This window comes from Amblyomma mixtum, chromosome 1 (assembly GCF_055824585.1).
Source record: "Amblyomma mixtum isolate Tamu chromosome 1, ASM5582458v1, whole genome shotgun sequence".
NCBI lineage: Eukaryota > Metazoa > Arthropoda > Arachnida > Ixodida > Ixodidae > Amblyomma > Amblyomma mixtum.
The window spans coordinates 153,211,165-153,231,795 of record NC_143012.1 but is presented as its reverse complement, the minus strand read 5'-3'; the positions used below and the strand labels follow the sequence as shown (position 1 = coordinate 153,231,795).

Below are 20,631 nucleotides of genomic sequence, written 5' to 3'. Positions count from 1 at the left end.
GTGCTTTGACGCAGGAGCTTCAACCATAGTCTCAGAAAATAAAACAAACGGCTCAGGTCTGAACTCATTCCAGAATTCTAGTTAAGGAGATTTCTGGCATGAATGGTTAGAATAATGAGGCTGATGCTACACTGGGGATTTGAACGCGACTTGGAAGACAGCGACGTTAAGTACTCGTTATAGTGTAAATATCGTAAGTTGTGTGTGGCCGTATGAGGATCATTTGGTGACACCTTGCTATATTGTCAGCCATATTAATGGCTGAGTGTTCCAACCAGAATACAGTTAATACACCGTTCTTAGTAGGACCTTATAAAGAGGATTGGCTTATTGGTTTGGTGTATTACGGTTTAACGACCCAAAGCGACTGAGGCTATGAGCGACGCCGTAATGAAGGCGTCTGGAAATCTCGACCACCTGGGGTTCTTTAACGTGCACTGACATCGCACATTACACGGACCTCTAAAATTTCGTTTTCATCGAAATTCAGCCGCCGCAGCCGGGATCGAACCCGCGTCTTTCGGGCCAGCAGCCGCGTGCCGTAACCACTGAGGCACCGCGGCGGAGCCCTTAAAAGGAGGAAAGAAGTAGTTATGCTGATAAAAACAATATTAGTGCATTCTTAGTAACATTAGCAAACAGGCCATTCTGGAGCATGCACTGTTTTGGAGAACTGAAACGCTGGTACTGATTCCAAGATGGCACACCCCATATTGCCGACAGTGAAGTCATGTGACAAAACAGTTAGTTATATGGGATTTTATGGCGCATAAGCAACTATGGCTATCATGCGCCAAACACAAGGTTAGATGATGATGTGTTAAGTGTATAGAGGTTACATTATAATAGGTTTAAAACACTGGCTTTCTTTCGAAACTTACAAACAAGTGAGAACTCGACAAGTGTTTGCTAGCCTAAAAGCAATGCGGTATGAAATGGAATGTGTTCATTGTAAAATACCGTAAAAATTTTTTTCTAAGTTCTTCGAGATGCGAACAAGAAATTAAAATGTGATTTACCGTGAGCTCCTCACCACACATTTCACACACAGGTTTGGCTTTTTTTGTTAATAAGAAGTTATCGGTCATGTGTGTGTGACCTATGCGTAACCGACATAATATTACTTCGATAAAACGCTCTTTATGGCGGCATTATTTCCATTCTTTTAAAATGGGGTTTATAGTATGCAGCTTGTTGTTTCCTTCATTTTCCCAGGAAGCTTGCCATTTGGCTTTTATTTTGCTACGTACTAACTTCATGTAACTCCTAGGAGGCAAATTCACATGTTTTATTTCCAGGGTTCTGGTTTGTGCAGCACACATGTCGGCTCTCTCATTGTCCCTAATGCCAGCATGACTGGGAGCCCAGGAGAATTTTATAACATGTTTTTGTGTTGTAACCTCTACTATATTGTGTATGATGCTTCCTATCAGTGGCTCCGTGGTATTTTGGAGTTCAATGCTGTAAGGACGCCTAGTGAATCTGTATAAATGATGCTGTTTATGATGTTTTCATTTGTTATTTTCTGTACCGCCACACTAATAGCATAACACTCCGCGGTGAAAACTGTAGCACACGAGGGCAGTCGTACTGCATTTTCATTTTTTCTTTGTATTACTGCGCTTCCTACACGAGCATGAGTTTTTGACCCGTCAGTATAAAATGCAGTGTAATTTCTGTATTTTTCTTGTAGTGCTAGATATTCTTGTATTATATGGTCGTGTGGCGTACAGCTTTTACTGAGGCGTGTTAGTGTGACGCACTCACTGTGGGGAGAGTGTACCACGGTGGTAGCGCTTCGTGTCTTGGGGCAATATTTTTGATTTCGTTTAGTATGTTCAGAGTTTGACATTTTTCTTCGAAGCGCAAGAGCAACGGCTTAATCGCATGGGGCTTGTTGTTCAAGAGTATTCGGGATGGGCATTTCGTGACAATTGGGTAACAGATGTTTGGGCTGAGAAAGGATTTTGAGGATGTATGTACAAGTTAGTGCAGTTCTTCGATCTTCTAAGGAAGGTTCATTAGTTTCCACATACAGACTTGCTATTGGGGAAGTTCTGTAAGCATCGGAAGACCTTAAACCAAGATTGTGGACAGGATCCAGTCGTTTTATGTAGGACGGTCTTGCTGAGCCATATACTATGGACCGATAGTCTAAGTTAGAGCGAACCAGAGAACGATATATATGTAACAGGGAAGCTCTATCAGACCCCCAGCGTTTTCTAATAGTATTTTCAGCACATTGAGGGCCTGGGAAGATTTTTTCTTTAAGCTGTTTATATGTGGCAAGAAATTGAGCTTTTTATCGAAAGTTATCCCTAGGAATTTATGCTCTTGTTTGACATGTAGTCGGGTTTGGTTTAAATATAGTGTGGGGTCGGCCTGTAGGCCTCGTCTCAAAGAGAACAGAACCGCTACTGTTTTCTGAGGGGAAAATCTAAATCCGTTTCTATCTGCCCAGGTAGCCAGTTTATTTATTGTTATTTGTATTTGTATTTGCCGCTCACAGGTAGGTATGCTGGAAGACGTGCATGCAATTTGGAGGTCGTCTACGTAAACTGAGTACATTATGGATTTTGGGATTACTTTTCCTATGGAGTGCATTTTGATGACAAATAAGGTCGTGCTGAGGATGCACCCCTGGAGTACACCAGTTTCTTGGATAAAAGTCTTGGAGAAGGTTGCGCCTAGGCGGACTCTGAACGTTCGATTGGTCAGGAAGTCGCTCAAACAGCTCAGCATCCTGCCGCGGATACTTAGGTCCGCTAGGTCACGGAGGATACCGAACCTCCACGTGGTATCGTAAGCCTTCTCCAGATCGAAGAAGACCCCGATACAGTGTTGGTTGTAGATGAATGCTTCCCGGACTGTGTTCTCAAAGCGTACAAGGTGATCGGTTGCGGAACATGTCTTTTTAAAACCGCACTGGTGTATATCTAAAAGTTGCTGGGACTGAAGTGTGAAGGTTAGTCTGATGTTTAAAATGCTTTCGAATGATTTTGCTATACAGCTAGTGAGTGCTATTGGCCTGTAACTGATGGGACTAGTTGGTGGTCTGTCAGGTTTTAGGAAGGGTACTATGATTGCTTCTTTCCATGCTTGAGGGATTTCTCCACTCACCCATATTTTATTGAAAAATTTTAGGAGAGCCTCTATGGCAGTCTCAGAGAGGTGAGCAAGCATGGCATAATGTATATTGTCTGGGCCTGGTGCTGTCATTTTACTGGATGTTAGTACTGTGTTTAGTTCCTGCATTGTAATAAGCTGATTGTAGTCTTCATGTATGCATGTTCCAAAGGGCAGTTTTTGTTTTTCTACTAATTTTTTGTGTTTTTGAAATGTGTGTGTGTAGTTGGATGAGCATGAAACTGGAAAAATGCTCACCCAATATGTTGGCCTGCTCTTCTAATGTTGTTTGAGTACCGGGTGTTGTTAGCATTGGAAATGTGAATGGAGTAAAATTTCCTGTGAATTTCCGCACCTGCTCCCACATTTTCTTTCATGATATTGAGCTGTTTATGGAGGATATGTACTGTTGCCATGATGCCCTTTCTGCGTAGCGTCTAGTGTGTCGTGCTTTGGCTCTAGCCCTTTTGAAGATCAGCAAGTTTCCTGCAGTGGGATTTCTGCGAAGGTTGCCCCAAGCCTTGTTTTGCTGCTTTTTAGCCAATGACCATTCATTTGACCACCAAACTTTGTGTTTTTCGTGCAATTTCAGACGTTTGTGGGATGGCTTCTATTGCTGCAGATATTAAGCATGTGAAAAATTTTTCATTTAGTTCTTCTATAGTAAGGGTTTCGGCATATTCTTTTTCTAGTGTGGCCTTCGATCTGAAAAGTGCCCAATCGGCGAGGTGAATTTTCCATCGCCGTGGCTTCGTATGGAGGATGAATGTAGCTGATGTTAGTTTCAAAACCGTAGGTAAGTGATCACTTCCCCGGGGGTCATCTAAAACATCCCAAATAAAATCATTAAAAACAGGTTGTGATGCAAGTGCTAAATCGAGGCAGGTCATTTTTCCAGAGCTGGGGCAGCAGTACGTAGCTTTTCCCGTATTCATTAAACATATGCTATTCGAAAGAATAAAATCCTCGATGAGCTGACCCCTGGAATCAGTACGCTCACTTCCACAGAATGAGGAGTGTGCGTTAAAATCCCCTATTATTACATATGGCTCTGGCAACTGTTTCAGAAGTTCTTAAGGTCATGCATGGCTATTGTGTTGTGTGGTGGTATGTACACAGAGCATATTGTTATTGTTTTATGGCTAATGATGTTTACTGCGACCGCTTCTAAGTTCGTCTTTAATGATACCTCTCTTGCAGGGACATCGCTTTGCGAAATGATTGCGACGCCTCCTCAGAGTCGGCTAGCTTCTACTCGGTCTTTGCGGAAAATATTATATTATATTTTTTAAGATGTTTGTGTGCTGTGGCCCAAGGTTCGTTTCTTGCAGGCACACAGCTGTAGCTGCCATTGTTTTGAGCATATCGGTTATGTCTGTGTAGTTTCTGTGTAGACCTCTACAGTTCCATTGTATTAGATACGCCATTGTGGTAAGTTGGGGATTGGGGAAAGTTACTTATTCTCGGGAGCAGTGATTCGTGGTTTCCCTTTTTTCTCTAGGGAGTCTCGCCGCCGCTGCAGCGGTGGCGAACCCGGAAGTGTATCTATCGCCACTTTCGTGGCGCCGGATTTCCGCGGAGAATCCGCGGATGCGTGTGTTTTATATGTCAGCGGACTTTCGCTGACATCCATCTCCTCCACGGTGGACGTGGAGGATGCTTCTTGTTTGCGATGGCCCGCGGCCTTCGCATTCGTCTTTTTTGTTGGCACCACTGAACCATGCTCTGCTCCAGGGGCAGAGTCTCTTGGGTCAGCAGTTGCCTTCTTAGAGGGGTGGGGCGACAGGTCCAGTTGAGCAGAGCTGTTCTGGGTGTCTGTCGCCGAGGATGCCGCTGCTGAAAGTGGGGCCTGAGGGCCTCCGGCGAGGATCGCGTGGTCTTCTCGCGAAAGTTTCAGCCCTGTGAACTGTACCACCGACTTCTGTGGTGGGGACTTGGGTGTCGACACCAGGGACACCGGATATACCTGTGTGCCGACAGAAACTGAAGGCGGCGGCGGTCCGTGTCACCTCTTCAGAGTATGTCCCTTTGTGTTGGAAAGAGACGCGTTTTTTTGCCTCAAGGTAGGACAGGTTTTCTGTGGTCATCAAAGTTATAATTTGTTTTTCTGTTTTCCAGACTGGGCACGACCTGGAGTACGCGCCATGTGCGCTATTGCAGTTGACGCATTTTGGTGTGCGTTCGCATCTTTCTTTTGTATGTGCGTCTTCTGCGCATGTGACACAAGTGGGTTTACCCCGGCAAGCCAACATGCTGTGTCCAAAGCGCTGGCACTTGAAACATCGTCTCGGATTTAGTATATATGGGCGGACTTTACAATAGAGGTATGCGGCGTGGATGGAGTCAGGCAGAGTTGTGCTATTGAAAGTTAGGACAATGTGTTTTGTCTTGATTTCAGCATGGTTTCTCCGGATGGTTATTCGTCGGGCTGCTATTACTCCTTGTTGAGCTAGTTCTTCCGTTTCCGCATCGGTACTCTGTAGGAGTTCATATTCAGATATGACGCCCTTCGAGTGGTTCAGGGTGCGGTGCGGAGTTACCTGCACACTCACTTCTCCAAGATTCTGTAACGACATCAGTTTGATACTTTGTTCTTTTGTGTTTACTTCTACAAGGAGATCTCCGGTTCGCTGCTTTTTTGCTTTGTAGTCTTTGCCTACACAGCTTTCTAGGGTGTTGGCGATGACAAATGCAGACAGGTTGGCTACCGGTTCATCAGTGTTTGAGTGAACCATAAAAAAACTTCGCAAACATTTCTGGCTTCTGTGGATTCAATTTCTTGACATCGGTGCGACCCCTTTTTGGGGGCTAATCAGATTTTTTTTAGATTTATCCATACGGCATGTATAAACTAAGGGTTCCTGATACTTTTTCACCTCTGATTCACCCTTACACACAGAGGAAGGTTCCGGGACTCCCCGCCTGGTAGACAGACGAGGAGCCCATCAGCCGAGGATTGACCACTTCCTCAACCGCCACCGTTCAAGGTTTCTTCCCTCCACCTTTCAACCTATCGCCACGGTACGGATGACAGCTTCGGTATGGGGGCTAAGGGTCCGTGGTGGCGCCAAGCACTAACGCCTCGTTACACAAGGTGCCCCTGCGGGCATGTGACAAAACACTGAAGGAAATAATGAGGGTAATATAAAGCTGAGGCCCAAGAGCAATTTGTTGAAGGACTACCAAGATTGTAGGACAACGCAGGATGCATAGAAGGAATTGGCGAGGGACATTTACTGACGGCCGGCTGTTTAAGCCTGGATACAGTTTGGAGTTATTAAACGCAAGTTGAAGCACAAGAAAACCAGCAGCGAATCACAATATTTTTCAAAGACAAGACAGAAAGTATCGTGGGGGATGTTGCAATCAAGGTGCACGTCGTGAACAAGGGGATCAAGTTGACTACTGCAGGAATGTATTCTAAAAGCTTGCTGATTTGGATAAAACAACGTAATGGACCAAAACAATCTAGGAGGGCAACGTCTACGGCTCAGACAAGTCATACCGCCAGCACCTCCACAGAAAGGGCTCTGAGTTCATGAAGGAGGCCCCATTTTAGAAATTATGCAGCGGCGGTGACCACGTAACGTCATCGGATACCGGCGCGGACGAATGCCCATCACCTGACTCCATCGAGGCGGCGTCTGACGAAACTGCGAGCAAAGGGGCATATCCACTTACCGACGACAGCCTTCATTATGAACTTGACGAAGTTAAGCGCCATTTGATGCTCCTCTTCGTGAAGATGACAGACGCGCTGCTTAACGCGGAGTGCTGCGCATGAAATATCTGATGATATTCAGGTGATTGTGCAATTTCTGTCATCTGCAGTTCTGCACGCGTACTTTGGCGGCTAGGCGGAATGGTAGCACGAGTCTGTGCGATGAAACTTCGGAGAAACATTGAGTTCAGGATGAAACTTTCGGAGTCGGCATTGTCGATTATCTGTGGGACGACCTTAAAAATTATCATACCGCTCTTACATACGTGCAGAGGAGGCTCCATTATGCTGAGCAGGAGGAGTTTAAACTTTGAGGCGAAACTGCCTCGAGATTTTGTAGTATGTGCTTTGATGAACATCTGTAACGCTCGCTCATAGCTCTGTTGTCTGATGAAGTAGTTGAAGCAGTTTTGCGTCAGGCAGAAATTGATTCCAGCCTAAAGCTTCAGCATTTTTCAGACGTCGCTTTTGTCAAAGAGCGCCCTTTATTCAGAGAAGGTGCAGCGAAATCAGTACTCCTGCTGTTCTATACTGAATAATTTAAGATTTGCAATCCTCTCGGCCTGGCTGTGGGATCGCCGGATTTCTGCACTGCCAGCTGTATTGCCGGACTGGCAGTGCATTTTTTCAATCCTGAATCTTCAGCGAAAATACAGCAGGAAATTAAGCTTTATTGATCTACTGCTCCTTGACAAATACACCTATGTGCAAAGATTTCGCATATGTGAAATAATCGCTCTGCTGGTGAATGATAAAGCGACCTTACGAAGAGGGCGTAAACTTTCTTTTCAGTGGTTCTGCGTGTTTTTGTGGTCGGATTTACCGGCGCCAACCTGTCATTGATAAAGATAGGGTGTTTCCATGCATAATTTGCAAACGCATAGACTGCCGATTTTTCCATGCTCACAAAAATTTGTACACGGTACTGTGGGAAGGAGATGTAGGTGCGCACAACAGCCACTTCGCGGCTGTAAAACTTGACAGAGACAATGCGTAAATGTATGACGTTAATGAGGAGTCTTCCCTCGTGAATATCCCTTGCTTTGACGTCACACACGGTTGCTTCCGGACTGAATGCACGATAATTAGGAGGGAAGAGTGGGATTCGTGGTTAAACATGTGGTCCATGAAGGGCTCATTGCCTTCGGGGGTGTTCAACCCCGAACAATTGAAAAACATTGGTAACTATAGTTTGCGACAAGATAAGAGAAACCGCCCAGTAGCACTGAGCATTTTTCAGAAGGGCACTGGGCCCTTAATGAGATATACCTAGCTGAATAGATGATCGAAATTTTGCCTTAGTTATCGGGAGATTTATACGGAAGCGACAACAGAGATATTATAAAACTCCCACTGGAAAACGTCCAGGTGGAAGGATTGGAGGCAGTCGACCCCAAAATTGTTATCGAGAAGTGGATTGCTTCCACTGCTCCACATGTGACTTCATCGCCTTCTCTGGAAGCAGATATGTACACGAATGAGAGTAATGCTGAATAGAGGCCGCTTCGCAAAAAAGAAATGGACCTGCGGGCACAAGTGAGCGTTCCTTTTGGAAACCAGTGAGAAACGCCAGGCGAGGGGCCGGAATCCCAAAGTTTTCTATGCCGAGCTACTTTTTTTTTCAGGCTTCACTCTTCACCGCATTCTAGTGCAACAAAGCAGAGCTTTCTCCCAGATCAACCTGATGAAAACTATAGAGCCCCAAAGGAAGGGGAAAAAAAGAGCTCGGTATGACAGATGACGGAAGCCAAGAATAACCGAAAATGAGGAGTTTGAGGTTCGCTGAACTTTTTGATGCTCCATTCGGTCTCCAGCAGAGAGTATTCGGCGCGAGGTAGGTATTTTGACACGTGCACCGGTCCCCGGTCGAAGGGTTACCAAAATCGTGGAACCACGGACGCACGTAGGCGGCTCGGTGGCTGCTCTATTGTTGCCGGCGGCACCACAGCCAGGGCGCATGTTCACTCACTGTCTTGCCTTCCTACCACAGATAACTTTCCAGCGCGCAGCCTTGTGCTGTGTTCAGTGTTTGAATGCCTGCAGTCATCATTTTGTGAAATGTGGACTTTTTTTGTGCCTTCTCGTGTCGCTACGTGTCAGTCATTCGCTCTGGTCATCTACATAGCTTGTTGTTAGGACGCAAGTGTACGGTGGCCGATCGGTACGCGATGTGGCGCCAATGGGTCTTTCGGGATGTGGGTACTCAGCAGAGGCCCCTACGTAAGGCTGTAGTGTCAACTGGGCGCCTGACCCCTCAGCGACAGCTTTCTTCGTTTTTTTTTTGTATATAACTTCAGTGGTTGTTCGCGAGGCATACGTGTGTCCCGTATGCACGCGTGCGGAAAAGGAAACGTAGAGGAAGGTAGATGTTCGGAATGCAGTAAATTCAGTGCTGTTTGTATGTGCGCTTGGAACCCCTTTTTTCTAAAGTATTGGTAAACCGATATCCTTTCCCCAGTCTGATTAGCTGACGGAAACTTCATTTTCCTTCCCTTAACAATCGATTGGTGAGAGGCGTCGCCTGATTGATTATTGGTTGCTGTCCCGGCCAAGGGCGGAGACAGAGTGCTTACATCTAAGCGCTCTGGGTTAAGCGGGGGCTGATTTCATCTAATCAACGGTTTAGTCACTCTGTAACTAGTTTTCTCCTTGCTCGTATCTTCTTGATTATTTATATATAAATAAATAGTTGACGGCAGGAAAAGAAGGTTAACTATTTAACTATTTCCTGCCGTCGAGTAGTGTGAATGTTTGCGAGTCCGAATCATCAATCCACCAAGAGACCATATTTCATCATCAACAATTGTTGAAACTGAACTGGCGCAGTCGTGGCAGGATCGCAACGTCTTTCTATTTGAGGCATTTGATGGAAGGTGTGAAGGACGAGTCAGTGGATAAGCTACAGAGTAGTTCGTCTTAAAGGAGAAAGCCTGAAGCTGCGTCGAGGAATAGACGTCGAGAAGCTTCAAGATCCCTGGTCGAGTTCGAGAGGACGTCGGAGGCTGAAGTCAGCGAGGAGCTGAAGGAGCCGGACGAAGAAAAGCAGTCCGGGGTTCGAGACAGCAAGCCGCTGAAAGGAACCAGGCGTTCACTTCGAAAGGTTCAGAGCAAGAACCAGGCGACCAAGTCAAGCAAGTTCCAAGGCGCTGAGCTACTGAGGGATCAGGATCAGGTCATGCGCGTCTACCTTCCCGGGAGCCCGCTGTCATCACGTCGAGTGCGACAGCAGTGCGGTCGATGGAGCATCGAAAGACGTAAGACACCTTTCTGCTTTCTCCGAAGTTACCATGTCTTTAGTGATTGTACGCTATAGGTAGGTGCAATGACTAATACAGAGATGGATGCCGCAGGGAATGGTCTCGAGCCTAACGGGCAACCTGAGTCAGTAGAGTCAGTGCCAGCGACGTAGCAGGCATTAGGAAATATGACAAGCTACTGGCGGATGAGCAACATGGAAAAAAGTAAGGTCCAAAGCTGGGCGATTATGCAAAATAACTGAAAGCGGTGCCAGCACCTATGCCAGAAAAGGATCCAATGGAGCCCGCATGGTTCAAAAGTGTTGACGCAATGATGGAGACCCTTGAATCTCCGGAAGAAATTCGTGGGGCTATTCTATTGCCATTTATGACTGAGAAAATGAGGGCGCTTGTAGCCACTGAATCAGATGGAAGTGCTATGCCATACAAGCAGCTTAAGGAGAGAGTTTTAAAAGAGCTCAGAATGACTCCGAATGAGAACAAGCGGTTATTTATGGCGGTACGCCAATAACAAGGTGACTCATCGCTTCTTGTATCGACCAGGCTCAAGGCAATGTTCGCGTACTATGTTCGTAGCCAAGAGTTTAGGGGCTTTGAGAGATTTGGTGATAGCAGATCGTTTCAAACAAGTGCGGCCAGGCGAAGACAGGACCTATGTCATGCAAAATGAGAGCCATAGCTGGCTGACTGCCGCTGAAATGGCCAGATTAGCGGAAACGTTCCAGGAAAGCTGACGGGTAGGCAAACCGCGGGAGCGTTTCGAAGGTTCTAAACCACCGCCGCAGGGTGGGCAGAAACAGAAAAAACAGCCGCCAACTCTCAGCCCTACCACTGGTGGGAAAAATAGACATACAGGTGGGAAATGGTTTCGCTGCAAGAAATATGGGCACATCTCTATTCATTGACCAAATGCACAGCAAAGACAGGACGCAACAGATTCCAAAAACGACACGAGCAAGCTTGTAGCCCGAGCGGAAATGCTTGTCCCCGATAAACTAGGGACCGAATCAGAACCAGTGAGTTGTGTGTGCGGTTGAAGTAGTTTAACACGTTGGTCATTAAATATTAGTTTTTTCGCTGCACTACAAAGGCAACGAAGGCTGAGCTTGCGCAGTTTAGCAAACGATAGGTGTATTTGCCTCAAAGCGTGTAAAACCTGCCAGTGGGCTAGCAGACTTCATATATGCAACCGTGTGCACGGCGCGTCTCAACATACTGAACTGCATACCCATAGAAATCCTCCTATCGTTTACATAATTTCGGTTGTCCTTAACGCGAAAACACGCTACGAAGGAGAACAGAGTCGGCGTCTAGTTGGTACCGCAATGATTCAACACAATCAGCGGTGTTGCAGTGGAAATAAATTAGTATCAGAAGCGAATTAACACAGCGACTGTCGTGAATCAAGCGAGCAGGGGGAGAAATTTGGAACCTGAAGTAGCGGTAGGAGACGACTTTCCCATGAGGCTCTGCTCTGAATCTCGAAACGCACGTCCTTCATTGTTGCATTGTCACTGTTCTGTGCAATGCAGAACTGCTTTAATTACAACTAATTTCACCTATTCCAATTAGCTGGAAACAATTTCTCATGTGCATTAGCATTTGTGTTTGGCAGCAGTATTTTGCTAACCTGTGAATGTTAAATGCATGCACAATTCACACACGCGCACACACACACACACACACACACACACACACACACACACACACACACACACACACACACACACACACACACACACACCTTATATATTGAATAGGTAAGCATGTCTTTTGCAGTAACGCTATAGGGAGCCAAGGAGAAGGTCGTTTACATATTCCAGTGACTGTACAAAATGCTTGGGAAAGGCTGCAAGTGCAATTTTCTTTCTCTGTCAGCAATGACAAAACACTGCAGTATGCTATTTTGAAAACTGACTAAAATATTAAGTATGTAATCTTTACCATTTAAAAAATGACATTATCCCGATTATAATTACGGACGATTGTTAGCAGCCTGGCCCGTTAGCAGCCTGGCCCGATTGAGAATTCGCAGTGAGAATCGCGTCGTCGTGAAATCGTCGGGGCAGCGTAACTTTCAGAGCAGGCAGTATTCTGTTATTTTGGGGCAGATATCTCGGGCCGTTGTAAGAACGTGTGTCGCTACAAACACATGCCTGTACCGCCGCACGCGATTAGACCGGCGGCACTGCCGGGAGCGCCAATCGGAACGCTCGAAACATCCGTCTCGTCCGCCAGCAGCGAAGTGATCGTACCAAACCTTCCCGCCCTACGCCCGGGCGCACGCTGAAAGCGAGCGCTCCGCTCGCTGTCGGAATCCGCCCAAAAAACAATCGTACAAGGGCCTTAACCGGACATTCGCTTCGTGAAACTTGGCGTGCGCGTTCCGAGACTTATCCAGCTGTGGTGTTCGTGCGTGGTGCGCTCGTCGGTGACAGCCAGCTGATATTTCTATGCAGTCTCACTTGCTTAGCTGAATGATTTAAAAGACGCGATTTCAGCGCGCCGATTTTGTCGTTTTGTGTGTTGGCGGCAACGATCTCGACAGAGGAGATGACCCGCAAGAAATCGCCAGCCACGTAAAGGTGCGCGTTTTGTATAAAATACGCATAATGATTTCAAATTTCGCTTCATGAATGCTGTACCGCTTACCCACTTACCACGTGCATTACAGGACCTCGTTCTCCTGCTGCACGAACACGTGCCTTGTGTCGTGCTCGTATTTAAAATTTTGCCGCGGCACTACGAGGATCCTCATCAGGCGCGCTTTGAGGACAGCCGGCGTCACCCACCAGTTCAACTCTGACAGCCAAGCTAATGCGCTTGCCGGCGTGTGCATGCTCAACCCCGAGGTAAGGGCTGAACTACATTTTCGCAAGTTTCCTCGTCCATTGAGGACTCACCGAATTGCGGCGCTTGTAACGTAACTATTTTTGCAGTATCGTTTCCCGGATGCTTCAAGCCGAGGCTGTCATTGCTCGCCGCGGACCGCGACCACGTAGCGAGAGATCGGGGCATCGATCAGATGTCTAAGTTTATCGTCGTGGCCCTCGTCAAGATCTGTGAACCAGGGATCGCTTCGGCTTCAACAGGAAGACCAGGAGACGTGTACGTCGTGCACAGGTGTTGTCGGTGTGGAACAAAAGGGCATAAGATGGACCACTGCTGGGTCTACTGCTCACCACGCCGCCACGCCGCTCTAGGGAAAACACCTGTCTCCAACTGAGCATGACGTCACGAAATATCACGTGACCTCTGACGTTCCGCGAATGGCGTCGTTTTTTGATCAATCAGCGTTTCCAACCTACCTACCCGCAAACGCTTGTACGTGACCACCCGTTCCAAGGCACGAGACTAAAATCCGCCGCCAATATGAATTTTAGGTTGTCGTTAGGGGCATCAAATTCCATGTGTTTTCAAAGTACCTAAAATCAAGACAAAGATGTCTCTAGCTGGGTCTAACCTGTGTGTTGTTGTTGACGACAGCCAGGTGAAGTTTCTGGAGTGCGAATCCCGCTGCAGAGCACGGTAATCGTCGTCACCTTCAGCTTCAATGGTGTCACGTCGGAAACGCTGCCGGGTCTTGTCTGGAGACTTCGCCTTCGGTCTCAATTAGATTTCATTGCTGTTTACGTCGCCGGAAACGATTTGTTTGTTCGAAACAGCGACACCGGGTCAGCGATCGTTGCACGCCTCGAAATAAGTCACTGTTAATGATGTTCGTCATGGTGCGCTGCGTTTTGTAGTATAGAAGTGAACCACTGGGCAGTGTGTGGGATTAGTTGTGTGTTTAGGGGCATGCTGCTTTGCTGTTCGAAATCCACGACAGAGTATACAGTTCCTTAAAACAAAGTACACATTTTGTCCGCGATTGTACTTCGTTTACAAGTTGCTACAGTGTGCAGATAGGGCTAACCTTTCTCCTTCTGGTGCAGTTCATTTTTCACGTCTGCTTGTGTTTGGCGACCCGTAATGCGGGAGCTTGATTCCTCAATGCGGGAGCTTGATTCCGCAGTGCTGTGGAAGTGCAGCTTAGTGTCAAGCTTGTCTTTCAAACTGTAGGCCTCGCTCTGTATAGAACTTTCAAATGGAGCAGTGAGCTGTCATTCTGTGCATGTCATTGATGCTGGAAAGTGCTGAAAAGGCAGAAGTGGAAAAAATCTGCTTGCACTATACATCCTTCTGTATTCCCGATGTGAAAATGGTGCGGCAAAAATAAAGCATTCACTTAAGTGCGGCAGCGTGCAATGTTGTTCACTGCTTATGATCCAATATTTTCTATGCAGGAGATTGTCGCAGAACTGAAGCACTACGCAAGCCACATTTCCATGTACAAGATAGTGCGCCAAGGGGACGAACTGGGTATCGAGAAGGAGGCTGACCACCTTCACCTGAACAGGCTTCTGGTGTGGCGGACTTCAAGGCTAGGTGTCACAACTCTCAACGTTGACGTAAGCGTGTTTTACATTCCAGAATAGTCCTTTACTACTTATTCATAGTTTGCACGGACGTCAGTGAAAGGAATTCTAGTATATCCTTCCAACTATGTTTATGAACCACTAGCTCTAGCAGTATGCATTCAGCATAATTGCCGCATAGCAGCACGCTATATGTCGGCAGTCAAAGCGCAGCAGTAGCTGCGGTAGGAAACACCCGACAAACAAAAATTTTCTCGCTGTGCACTGAACAGAGCATTAGAGCTTGCGTGTGGCGTGCATGTAACGTGCCGACTTCGGCCACAAGAACCGCCACCGCCAAAGTATGTGGTGCATTCTGCACAACAGGTAAATTCGCAATTTCAACTGCCAAGTATGTGACAATGGTGAAGCAAGGAAAGCGCCCGGGTGCATTTTTGTTGAAATGGTGACCACCCAAGTAGCTCAAGGAGACAGAGCTTGAGTTTCATGCTTGGTGCCAAGCATGAAGATTGCGCACAACGCCTGCACCCAGTGAGACACTACACAGTGAGAAGAGGCAAGTTGAGGCCGATGCGGAAACAGCATGCGGAGGCCAGCATAGTGGGGACGCCGATTGAGCCGTGCGTAGGGTGCCTTGTTGCATCGTTCCATATTGAAGTGGGTAGACAACAATGAGCGATTGAACGAGTGGAAGGAGACGGAGACGAAAACGATGTTCTGGCTGTGTTCTCGGCGCTGCTCCCAGCTGTTCCCTTCGCCTGTGTGAACTGTAAATATATTCTTTCCCCCAACTTATTTGGTGGAGGTGCAGGGCAAAAGTAGGTGAGAAAACCGCAATATCGTCTAGGTAAGAGAGGCAGGTGGACTACTTAAAGCCGCGAAGAAGAGAGTCAATCATTCGTTCAAAGGTAGCCGGGGCGTTACAGAGTCCGAACGGCATGACTTTAGACTGGTATAAACCATCAGGCGTCAGGAAGGCGGTCTTTTCGGGGTCCTTTTCATCAACAACAATTTGCCAGTATCCCGATCGTAGATAAATGTAAGAGAATTATTTGGCGCCGTGGAGGCAATCTAATGCATCCTCGATCCGCGGGAGAGAATATATGTGCTTTTTTTTTATGCGGTTGAGGTGCTGGTAATCAACGCAGAAGCGCCAGCTGCAGTCCTTTTTTTCACCAGGACGACTTGTGAAGCCCAAGGGCTTGACGAGGGCTCAGTGATGTGTTTTGCGAACAACTTGTCCACCTCTATTATGATGGTGCGCTATTGATGGTGATTATGATGGTGATGGTGCGATTTATGATGGTGCGTTCAGTGCTGGACACTTGGTACGGCCGTCGGTGGGGAACAGCGGCATCGCAGGTGTTTATGCGATCCGTCACCACAGAGGTACGAGCCAAAACAGAGATCAAAGCAGAAGATGTCGTATAGAAACTTAGGGGAGCGAAAATAACGACACGCACCACCGTTGGAAGTGAATAGAAGACTGATGCTTATTGCATTGCGATTGCCCGATATGGATTCAGAATGTCCATGGTTGCCCGTAGGCAAAATTACATCCGACGAAGTTAGAGTTTCTACATACTCCCCCCCAATGAGCCTTAGCTCATTTGTAGAGGGATTCGAGGGGGTACAACAGTTGCACTGGTCTTCGAACCACAGTTCCACTCGGTAGGCGCACCATGCAGGCCCGGGTCCGTCCGTCACGTCCGACTAACACCTCGATGACTTCTCCCATCTTCCAGAGTTGCCGTGGCAGAAGATGCTCGTATACTAGTACCAAGGTTCCTTTCTTGATGGCGTTCGATGCTGTCACAGTGACCGGGGAGATCAACCCGAGGGGATCGTAAATGCGCGCCGATGCCTGAAGGATAAATCTTTTTGTGTTGCAGTTGCGGTCTAGAAATTACAAGACAGGTTCCATTGAAAAGGCCAAGAGATCTTCTTTATCCCATACAAGTCCTAACACGCGCGTGGTGTTGGTTGTGGGACATTCAACGTGGCTCGTCGGACACCCAGTTTTTTCCTTCTCAAAAATCTCCTGTAGTCTTTTGGAATTTGAATTCCACTTTCGAAGAGTCATGCTTGCCTCTTTCATTATGCGCACTGACTGTCGATAGAATTCTTCAGCTTCTTCTTCTGTGTCTGTGCCTGTGATGAGGTCGTCGACGTAGAAGCTCTCTTCAAGCGTGGTTGCTGTGCCAGAACAGTCGATAATCGTATTTAGATGGTGGCGTATTGTCGCGGCAAGTAGGAATGGACTGCTGGTTACTCCGAACGGGACCCTTGCCATTCTCCAGACTTCTAGCGGGGGGCTCGGGCTTTTCTTTGTGGGTACCTGCTCATACCAGAAGAAGCGTACAGCGTCACGATCGTCTTTTCTCAGTGAGATTTGCAGAAATGCCTTTTCGATATCTGCACTGAGTCCGATGCGGTGCGTTCTGAAATTCAGTACCATTTTCAAGACGTCCGGATTTACGTTCGGTCCCGAATCTAGTGCTTCGTTGAGTGCCACGCAACCCGCATCACTCGATGACGCATCGAACACGACTCTGACCTTAGTTGACAGGCTATCAGGTCGTAGCACCGCCCGGTGAGGCATATAATACACTCTATTCTCCGTCTGACTGACTTCGTTCTTTGGAAGCTTCTCAGCGAATCCGTGTTCGAGGTACTGACGTATGGCCTCATCGTACTTATTCAGCATTGTCTCATCTTTCAATAGTTTCTTCGTGAGACTAGCCAAACGTTTCCTCGCGACTGCTTCGTTGTCGGCAAGATGAAAATTCACTGCCTTCCATGGAAGAGCCACTTCGTACCTCCCATCGATATGTTTAATGGAGGATTCAAAAGCCTTATGAACTTCTTCAAGTTCTTGCTTATGTGGAGGGGGTTCGGAAATACCCATGCTTTCCAGCTCCCAGAATGACCTGAGCTCGGTGGCCAGTGCACTGGTGTTTTCCCTTACACTGGCTCGAAGGACAGCTACGGTTGCACTGCCGTTGCTGTGGGGAATGGCTCCCTGAAGTGTCCACCCGAAGTGTGTCCTAATAGCCACCAGACCACCCTGCATCTTCTGTACTTCGCCGGTCACTAGAGTCCAATAATAGCCAGCACCGATCAGAATGCCAATGCCATTGCTTGTTAATTGTGCAGGTGGCAAGGTAACATCAGCAACTGACTTCTTCTGATTTCTGACTTCTTGTACCGCATCCTCAGGGATCAGAAGCTCGTCAGTACAGATTTCAGGTATCTCCAAGGCTTCCAAACAATGATCCCTTCGGTCGTACTGGCTCCTTAACCAAATTCGCACTCGTCTGCGCTTTTCTTTGATAATATTGCCTGTTCCACCGAAAGGATAGATGGTAATATCTTCCTCACCCAGTACCTCTAGATGTAGCTGGCGTGAAAGTTCCTCTGTTACAAAGGTTCTTTGACTTCCTCCATCAAAAAGTGCACGGCTGAGGACTCTTCGTTGGCTACCCTCCGCCCAGACCTGAGCTGTCTGGAGCAGCACGGCGGACATCATTTGTGCCTTATTGTGCGTCGCACAGTGCAACTCAGTCGCCGTTTTATCTGATCTCTTCCAGTTTGGGTCGCACATCGGAGTGATGTGTCTTCTTCCGCAATTTTCACATTTCACTCTTTTGTTGCGACACTCCTTAGAAGCATGTCCTCTGATTGCGCACCGATAACACCGACCTGCTTTACGCAACTTGTTTCTCTTTTCTTCCAAAGACAGTGATGCCTGGCACTCCCGTGCAACGTGACCCTTCGAAGCACAAAATGCACAGGCCTCAGTCTGTTTGGGTTGGCTAGTTAAGAGAGATGCTGCTGAACCCCTGAGAGTGGCTGACTATTTGGGAGTTCTGGCCCTTTCCTTCTCTATTCTGGTTTTGTGACTGGCGTCATTGTTTTCCCATTGGTCAACCTGAAGTGCTTTCTCTCTACTCTCGACTTCCAACTTCAGGAACTCTAGCAATTTCTCTATCTTCAGATTGTCATTCGCTTTATCTGAAGAGCGGCACTTGTGATACTCCACGACGAAGGCAACTGGTAGCATCCTAAGCAGTGCAGAGCACAACATAGCTTCGTAACTGCTACTCTGCACGCCTAGTGTCGTTAGTGCGGCCATATTACGCTGTAGGTGATCGTATAGTCGTCGTAAAGTGCTCACCTCGTTTGCATTTCGTACCGGTGGTAAGTCGAGTAGCTGCGTCAGATGTTCTTGAATCAGGACATCAGGCCGACCGAAGCGTTCTTTGAGGAGGTCGATGGCGGCGACGTAGTTTTCTCCTGTCGCCTGAATGCCTGCCACAGCTGACATTGCCTTGCCTGTAAGCGTTGATCGCAGGTAGAGAAACTTCTCGGAGTTGGTGAGTGCAGCGTTGTCGTGAACGGCGTGCCGAAACTGTTGCCAGTACGGCTGCCATTCTGTTGTGGCACCACCATATCGTTGTAACTCCAATTTCGGTAGTTTCACTTTTGATGCAACGCCTATTCCTTCTTCCTTTTGGGGGCATGTCGATCTTTCGGCCACCGATCTCTTTTGTTGTGCCTCCTTCACTTCCTGGTCCAGCTTCGCCATGTACGTGACGATCTGGTCGTTTAACTCGACGGTGCGCATGTAGTCGTCTTCCGCGTCGCTGTCTGGTACGACCTTCTCTATGGCTGCATCCACTTCCGTTAGTTTTTTCTGCAAGGCGTTTAGCCTTGCCAACAAAACAGTGAAGCTCTTCTCGTCTGCCTCGCTCTCGAGCGACGAGTCTATGGCAGCGAGCAGCGTCGTCACCTGCGTTCTCAGCGCTGCCCTCTTCGGGCTGAGCCGCTTCATAACTGCGTCTCAGGTTTCGCGGCGGAGAAGCGCCGCTGGGCCTCGCTGCGCAGTTGCTGGGCGTGCGCTGTTTCGCACGTCTGCGGTGGCTGCCTCGTTGTTGATGCTGGTGGGTCGCGTTTCTTTGCGGTTCACAAGTCCATTGCTGATAAACTGGATCGACTCATCCCGGGTATTCGGCACCAAAATATAGAAACTCAGGGGAGCGAAAATAACGACACGCACCACCGTTGGAAGTGAATAGAAGACTGATGTTTATTGCATTGCGATTGCCCGATATGGATTCAGAATGTCCATGGTTGCCCGTAGGCAAAATTACATCCGCCGAAGTTAGAGTTTCTACATGTCGCGAAAAGATAATAACAGGCACCTAAGATCGTGAGCTTGCATGGGCGGTAGGTGAGAAGCGATCATGTCGGCTAAGTCGTCCGTTGATTTCTCTGTTGATGTGGCCGCAGGCAACAGGCGTTGGTGAGTGTAAGGTAAGCAGCTGTCCATCCCTGATATGACACATTCGGCAGCAGGGCACAGCGTGGCGAGTGAGATGCCTTGAGGGAGTGGTTGGATGGACGAGCCAAAGTACAGGACCGGAAGGTGCGCTCGGTTTGCCGACATTGTAGAGAGAATGTGCGCAAGCGCAATGCTTCGCGGAAGGGCGACATCAGGTTCCGGAGTGGCCACGTAGTGACCATCAGGGACAGGGGGAACAGATGAGAAAGAAAAGTAAGCTGTGTCTTGAGGTGGTAGACGGACAAAGTCGACAGCACAAAGACGAGCTAGAACTGTGGACGGCGACTCAGGAGAAAGAGGAAGGCCAAGCTGAACAACACTTGTGGCACAGTTGATGAGGGCTGAATGCTGAGACAGGAAGTCGAGACCAAGAATGATTTCGTGAGGGCACTGGTCCAGAACAAAAATAGAACGGATGCATGGCGGCCGGGTATAGCCACATGGACTGTGCACAGTCCAACTACAGGAGGCTTTCCGCCGTCGGCAACGCGGAGAACGGCTGTGGGTGCAGGGTTTAGTACTGTTCTGAGGCGGCGTCGTAGGGTTGAACTCATGACGAATACGTGCGCGCCCGTATCGATCAGGCTCTCACAGGCACTCCATCGACGTGAATGGCGAGCAAATTATGGTGTGCGAGAAGGGCTAAACGAGGATTTTGGGATTGGGGCTGTACTCGCAGGGCTACTGTAACCAGAGGTATCCATTAAGAAAATTCATGAATTCCGGCATTTGTTTCGTATACGTGACGTTGTATCTCTCTACGCA

General features: G+C 47.8%; 1 pseudogene; it reads left to right on the top strand.

Moving 5' to 3' along the window:
• Positions 1 to 12,578: 12,578 nt before the first annotated feature.
• On the top strand, positions 12,579 to 14,582 carry LOC149368012 (uncharacterized; annotated as a pseudogene).
• The last annotated feature ends 6,049 nt before the right edge of the window (positions 14,583 to 20,631 follow it).